Here is an 8,397-nt window from a genome sequence, read left to right on the forward strand (position 1 = left end):
GGTGGTGGTGGAGAAGCAGTACTCCGACAGGGCTTCGCCGAGCTCTACGGAGGAGGAGGAGGTGTTGGAGGGGAGAGGGAGGCGCCAGGGGCATGGGTGCGGCTGCCCTCCCTCCCCCCCTCTATATATAGGGTCCCCAAGGGGGGCGCCGGCCCTGGAGATCCAATCTCCCAAGGGGGCGGCGGCCAAGGGGGTGGAGTGCCCCCCAAGGCAAGTGGGGCGCCCCCCCACCCTAGTGTTCCCAACCCTAGGTGCAGGGGGAAGGCCCAAGGGGGGCGCACCAGCCCACTAGGGGCTGGTTCCCCTCCCACTTCAGCCCATGGGGCCCTCCGGGATAGGTGGCCCCACCCGGTGGACCCCCGGGACCCTTCTGGTGATCCCGGTACAATACCGGTGACCCCGAAACTTGTCCCGATGGCCGAAATAACACTTCCTATATATAATTCTTTACCTCCGGACCATTCCGGAACTCCTCGTGACGTCCGGGATCTCATCCGGGACTCCGAACAACTTTCGGGTTACTGCATATTCATATCCCTACAACCCTAGCGTCACCAAACCTTAAGTGTGTCGACCCTACGGGTTCGGGAGACATGTAGACATGACCGAGATGGCTCTCCGGTCAATAACCAACAGCGGGATCTGGATACCCATGTTGGCTCCCACATGCTCCTCGATGATATCATCGGATGAACCACGATGTTGAGGATTCAAGCAACCCCGCATACAAATCCCTTTGTCAATCGATACGTTACTTGCCCAAGATTCGATCGTCGGTATCCCAATACCTCGTTCAATCTCGTTACCGGCAAGTCACTTTACTCGTACCGTAATGCATGATCCCGTGACCAGACACTTGGTCACTTTGAGCTCATTGTGATGATGCATTACCGAGTGGGCCCAGAGATACCTCTCTGTCATACGGAGTGACAAATCCCAGTCTTGATCCGTTGTCAACCCAACAGACACTTTCGGAGATACCCGTAGTATACCTTTATAGTCACCCAGTTACGTTGTGACGTTTGGTACACCCAAAGCACTCCTACGGTATCCGGGAGTTACACGATCTCATGGTCTAAGGAAAAGATACTTGACATTGGAAAAACTCTAGCAAACGAACTATACGATCTTGTGCTATGTTTAGGATTGGGTCTTGTCCATCACATCATTCTCCTAATGATGTGATCTCGTTATCAATGACAACCAATGTCCATAGTCAGGAAACCATGACTATCTGTTGATCAATGAGCTAGTCAACTAGAGGCTTACTAGGGACATGTTGGTGTCTATTTATTCACACATGTATTACGATTTCCGGATAACACAACTGTAGCATGAATAAAAGACAATTATCGTGAACAAGGAAATATAATAATAATGCTTTTATTGTTGCCTCTAGGGCATATTTCCAACAGTGTTTGCTTCCGGTGGTGGATCATGGTTGCTCGATAGCGGAGCTACAAATCATATGACCGGAAGCAAGGACTTGGTGGTGGACGTGCACAAAGTTCCATCTATGCCCACCAATGTCGAGTGGGGTGACGCCTCATCCTCTAAGGTATTGGGACTTGGCAAGGTGGTCATCTCTCATGATCTCATGATCGAGAAGGTCATGCTTGTTGAGTCCCTTGCATTCAATTTACTTTCCGTTCGTCAACTTGCAATCATGGGCTTTGCCACTTTCTTTGATATCGATACCGTGGCCCTCTTGTGGAGCAAGACTCTTAAAGTAGCTTTTGTTGGGCATGTCGAGAACGGTCTATATGTGATTAACTTTTCGGAGCGACCCACTAAGACCGCGACATGCCTAATGGCTAAAGTTGATGTGGGGTGGCTTTGGCATCGCCGTTTAGCCCATGTCAATATGAGATCTTTGCAAAGTCTCCTCAAGGGGGACCATGTCCGTGGACTAACGAATGTTAGTTTTGTTAAAGATCGTGCTTGCAGTGCCTGTATCAAAGGAAAGCTACATGAGAAGGCTCACCCTCCCACGACTATCATTTATTCAAAAGAGGCCCTTGGAGCTCCTTCACATGGATCTTTTTGGGCCCCCATCCTTCGATAGTCTTGGAGGTAGGAAGTATTGCTTGGTGATTGTAGATGACTACTCAAGGTACACGTGGGTGTATTTCTTCAAGAGGAAGAGCAAGACCCAACAAACCGTCATTGACTTTGCAAATGAAGCACAACGTCAACACAATGCAAAGATCTTGACAATAAGAAGTGACAACGGCACCGAGTTCAAGAACTACACCTTGGATGAATTTCTTAGTGATGAGGGAATCAAGCATTAGTATTCCGCACCATACACCCCTCAACAAAACGGTGTTGCAGAGAGGAAGAACCGGACATTGATGGATGCGGCAAGGACCATGATGGCGAAGTTCAAGTCTCCATACAACTTTTGGGCCGAAGCCATCAACACCACGTGTCATGCATCCAATCGGCTCTACCTCCGCAAGGGCTTGAACAAGACTCCATATGAGATACTCACCGGTAACAAGCCCAAGCTCAAGTACTTCCGAGTATTCGGGTGTAAGTGTTTCATTCTCAAGAAAGGTGTTAGGTTGTCTAAATTTGAGGCTAGAGCTTATGAGGGCATATTCGTTGGTTATGCTACAAACTCTCATGCTTACCGCGTCCTCAATAAATCCACAGGACTTATTGAGGAGGCGTGTAACGTGGAGTTTGATGAGAATAACGGCTCCCAAGTGGAGCAAAGTGGCACTTGTGATGTAGGTGATGAAATTCCTCCTCAAGCCATAAGAAGAATGGGTGTTGGTTTCATCCTACCCATTGAGGAACCCCTTGTGGCCGAAGGAGAAGGACAATGCTCCACTCAAGTGGAGCCATCACCAACCCAAGGCCCACACGCTTCCGAAGAACAAAGTGAAGGCCCTCAACCTCATGAACAAGACCAAGGGCAAGATCATACTCAAGACGGTGTTGACACACCAAGTGATGCCCAAGGTCAAGTTCTCTCTCCCCCGAGCAAGTTCAAGATCAAGAACAAGTTCATGACAGCGCTCAAGATGATCAAGTAACCGCTCCTCAACACTCCACCGAGGAGGAATTAGAGTGTCGTGCTGCCAAGGTTGCTTCCAAGCTCTCCACCAAGGATCATCTCATGACGAATGTGCTTGGAAGCTTAAGAAAGGGGGTAAGCACTCGTAGATAATTAGCAAATTATTGTGAGCATCACGCGTTTGTCTCTTGTGTGGAACCCCACAAGGTCTATGAGGCGCTAGAAGATCCGGATTGGCTCAATGCCATGCACGAAGAACTCAGCAACTTCGAGCGCAACAAAGTGTGGAGATTGGTGCCAAGGCCAACGGGGAACCACAGTGTCATTGGAACCAAGTGGATATTCAAGAACAAGCAAGATACACTTGGGATTATCATTCGCAACAAGGCTCGTTTGGTAGCACAAGGCTACTCCCAAGTCGAGGGTATCGACTATGGTGAAACCTTTGCTCCCGTTGCTCGTCTTGAATCCATTCGCATGTTGATTGCATATGCTTCTCATCATAACTTTAAGTTACAACAAATGGATGTGAAGAGTGCTTTTCTTAATGGTCCCATTAATGAATTGGTTTACGTCAAGCAACCCCCCGGGTTCGAGGATCCCTACTTTCCCGATCATGTGTATCAACTCGATAAGGCACTCTATGGCCTTAAACAAGCCCCACATGCGTGGTATGACCACCTCACCGAGTTGTTACAAGACTGTGGTTTTGAAGTTGGGCTAATCGACCCCACTCTTGTTACTAAGAAGGTCAAAGGGGAGTTGTTTGTGTGCCAATTATATGTTGATGATATTATCTTTGGTTCTCCTAACAAAGCTTTCAATGAGGAATTTGCCGCTCTCATGACCTCAAAGTTCGAGATGTCCTCCATGGGAGAGTTGAAGTTCTTTCTAGGGTTCGAAGTGAAGCAAAGAAGAGAAGGAACCTTCATCAATATCTCCAAATACACTCAAGACATGCTCAAGAGATTCAAGATAAGTGACGTCAAGCCGGCCTCTACTCCAATGCCCACCAAGTGCACACTCGACTTAGATCCCAATGGTAAAGTGGTGGATCAAAAGGTATATCATTCCATGATTGGATCCTTGCTTTACCTTTGTGCATCTAGACCGGACATCATGTTGAGTGTGGGAATTTGTGCACGGTTTCAAGCCGCACCTAAGGAAGTAACTTTGTGGCGATCAAACGAATCTTTTGATATTTGGCTCATACCCCAAACTTTGGCTTATGGTACCCAAGAGGATCAAACTTCAAGCTTGTAGGGTACTCGGATTCCGATTGGGCGGGAGACAAAGTGGATAGGAAGTCCACTTCCGGAGGGTGCCAATTCCTTGGTTGCTCTTTGGTAAGTTGGTCTTCCAAAAAGCAAAGTTGTGTGTCTCTCTCGTCCACTGAGGCGGAGTATGTTGCCGCCAATAGTTGTTGTGCACAACTTCTATGGATGAGGCAAACTTTAAAGGATTACGGTGTCACTTGTGACAAAGTGCCTCTTTGGTGTGACAATGAAAGTGCCATCAAGATTTCTCTCAACCCAGTGCAACACTTCAAGACGAAGCATATTGAGATTCGGTATCACTTCATCCGGGATCACATTAGGCGAGGAGAGGTCGAGCTCAACTATGTCAACACTCATGACAACCTTGCAGATATTTTCACGAAGCCCTTGGATGAAGCAAGATTTCGTGAGTTAATGCATGAGCTAAATATCATTGATTCGAGCAATGTGGCTTGAACCCGTGCACACCCTACCACGCTCAATTTGTTGTCTATTTTAGGTGTAGGCATGGACATAGGGGGAGTGTTATTCTCTCAATGAACTCTCCCTCCCCCCATTATGCATAAATTGATCAATTCTTTCACTTTAGCCATTGTTGATGGCACTTGTGCTTAAAAGACGAGTTTTGGTCATGGGCTCAAGGTTAAAATCTTCGCGGTGCCATACCTTTTGACTCAAACATAGGTGGCCTCGGCCACCGCCCTCTTTTGAAGAGGTGTGTCTTGGTCGTTTGCTGGTGTGTTTTTTCTCTTGCCATTTTTGTCGTTTCGTCGAGCTAAAGCCGTGTCTGCTCAGTTGCTGTTGTGTGCTGGGCGGTACTACCGCTGGTGGTGCGCGGTACTACCGCTTATAAGCGGTACTACCGCCCCCCAGCGCGGTACTACAGCCGAGGGACGGGACCAGTGGGTTAAGTCGGGGCAGGGGGAGGTTTCTTCTCCCCCATACCCATTCACTTCGCCCATCTTTTCTCTTCCTCTCTCCAGCCTCCTCTCGCCGCGGGAGGGCTCCGGCGGATCTCCGTCTCCGGGGCGTCCCTCTCCATTTCCTTTGGTGGAGTCGATCCCCACCTTGTCCTCTTGCCAGGGATGCCGGTATTGCCCCCGTTCTTTCTTTCGTTTTGTCACTTTTTCAGTTCTTGTTTCTTAGGGGCAATGGTGGTTGCATCTCTAGATTTTTTGGCTAAATCTAGGCTTGAGTTGGTAGGAGAAGGCAACTAGACTATCTCGATTAGAGTTTGGTAGGATTATTTTTGAATTTGGTAGGCCGGTAGTGCCGGATCTGACTGCGGTAGTAAGAACCCGCTGTTTCACCGCCTCGTGCTATATGAAACTGTTGTTTCTCCGCCTCAAGCAGTACTACCGCTCCCTTTGGGGCGGTACTACCGCTTGGGGCGGTACTACCGCGGGCAGGTCACGGTACTACCGCTGAATGCCAATTTTCATCATTTTCCTGCCTTACCTTGATCTTTTTGTTGAGTTTGTTGGCTTATGCTCATTCTTTCTGGTTGTTTTGTGTGTTCCTGCGTTTGGCTCCAGGTGATGACTGTTCCGAGCAGCAAGGTCGCCGTATCAACCCCGGGCGTGCCACATCAAAACGCTACCGCACCTCAGAGCCAGCCGGTGGTTCCTCGAGCACCCAACCGCCTCCAGCAAGTGCATCTGCAAGTGTTCCTCCACCTCCTCAGCAATCGAAGCGAGCTGCCAACAAGCCAAAAGGGAAGACTGTGACTGAGATGACCAACAAGGAGTTTTGGGAGAAGCATCGCCGCAACCCCTATGCGGTGGACCAAGAACCCACTTTGGTCAACCGCCCGTTCTGGAACCGTTTTCAGTTTGCCATCTACTTTGATGTGATCAAGGCCAAGAAGAATCTTTTTGTTGATGTTCGCTCCATTGACACTAATGCTATGGAGAAGGACCCGGAGTACTTTGGCGAAGCTCTTTAGATGTGCACTCAGCTGAACATTCTCAGGATCATGCAATTCAACAAGGATTTCGATGCGGATTTGGTGGCTCAATTCTATGCCACCGTCCATCTTGGGACGGATGTCGACAGGACTCTGACATGGATGACCAATGTCAAGCTGCTTTCTGTCAAGTGGAAGGCTTTCATGGAGTTACTTGATGTGGTGGATACCTGAAGGAAATATGCCCTAGAGGCAATAATAAAGTTATTATTTATTTCCTTATATCATGATAAATGTTTATTATTCATGCTAGAATTGTATTAACCAGAAACATAATACATGTGTGAATATATAGACAAACAGAGTGTCACTAGTATGCCTCTACTTGACTAGCTCGTTAATCAAAGATGGTTATGTTTCTGAACCATGAACAAAGAGTTGTTATTTGATTAACGGGATCACATCATTAGGTGAATGATCTGATTGACATGACCCATTCCATTAGCTTAGCACCCGACCGTTTAGTATGTTGCTACTGCTTTCTTCATGACTTATACATGTTCCTATGACTATGAGATTATGCAACTCCCGTTTACCGGAGGAACACTTTGTGTGCTACCAAATGTCACAACGTAACTGGGTGATTATAAAGGAGCTCTACAGGTGTCTCCAAAGGTAGATGTTGGGTTGGCGTATTTCGAGATTAGGATTTGTCACTCCGATTGTCGGAGAGGTATCTCTGGGCCCTTTCAGGAATGCACATCACATAAGCCTTGCAAGCATTGCAACTAATAAGTTAGTTGTGAGATGATGTATTACGGAACGAGTAAAGAGACTTGCCAGTAACGATATTGAACTAGGTATTGAGATACCGACGATCGAATCTCGGGCAAGTAACATACCGATGACAAAGGAAACAACGTATGTTGTTATGCGGTCTGACCGATAAAGATCTTCGTAGAATATGTAGGAGCCAATATGGGCATCCAGGTCCCGCTATTGGTTATTGACCGGAGATTTGTCTCAGTCATGTCTACATTGTTCTCGAACCGTAGGGTCTGCACGCTTAACGTTACGATGACAGTTATTATGAGTTTATGCATTTTGATGTACCGAAGTTAGTTCGGAGTCCCGGATGTGATCACGAACATGACGAGGAGTCTCGAAATGGTCGAGACATAAAGATTGATATATTGGACGACTATATTCGGACACCGGAAGTGTTCCGCGAGAGTTTCGGATAAAACCGGAGGACCGGGGGGTTACCGGAACCCCCCGGGGGTTAATGGGCCTCATGAGCCTAAAGTGGAGAAGAGGAAGGGGCTGCCAGGGCAGGCCGCGCGCCCCCTCTCCCCCTAGTCCGAATTGGACAAGGAGGGAGGGGCGGCGCCCCCCTTTCCTTCTCTCCTTCCACCTCTCCTACTTGGACAAAGAAAAGGGAGGGGAGTCCTACTCCCGGTAGGAGTAGGACTCCTCCTGCGCGCCTCCTCTAGGGCCGGCCGCACCCCCTCCTTGGATCCTTTATATACGGAGGCAGGGGGCACCCTAGAACACACAAGTTGATCCTCGTGATCGTTCCTTAGCCGTGTGTGGTGCCCCCCTCCACCATATTCCACCTCGGTCATATCATTGCGGTGCTTAGGCGAAGCCCTGCGTTGGTAGAACATCATCATCGTCACCACGCCGTCGTGCTGACGGAACTCATCCCCGAAGCTTTGCTGGACGGAGCCCGGGGAGCGTCATCGAGCTGTACGTGTGCTAAGAACTCGGAGGTGCCGGAGTAACGGTGCTTGGATCGGTCGGATCGGGAAGACATACGACTACTTCCTCTACGTTGCGTCAACACTTCCGCGTCGGTCTACGAGGGTACGTAGAAAACACTCTCCCCTCTCGTTGCTATGCATCATCATGATCTTGCGTGTGCGTAGGAAAATTTTCGAAATTACTATGTTCCCCAACAGTGGTATCAGAGCCTAGCTTTTATATGTTGATGTTATATGCACGAGTAGAACACAAGTGAGTTGTGGGCGATATAAGTCATACTGCTTACCAGCATGTCATACTTTGGTTCGGCGGTATTGTTGGACGAAGCGGCCTGGACCAACATTACGCGTACGCTTACGCGAGACCGGTTCTTCCGACGTGCTTTTGCACAGAGGTGGCTTGCGGGTGACAGTTTCTCCAACTTT

Source organism: Triticum aestivum, chromosome 4A, assembly GCF_018294505.1.
Source record: "Triticum aestivum cultivar Chinese Spring chromosome 4A, IWGSC CS RefSeq v2.1, whole genome shotgun sequence".
NCBI lineage: Eukaryota > Viridiplantae > Streptophyta > Magnoliopsida > Poales > Poaceae > Triticum > Triticum aestivum.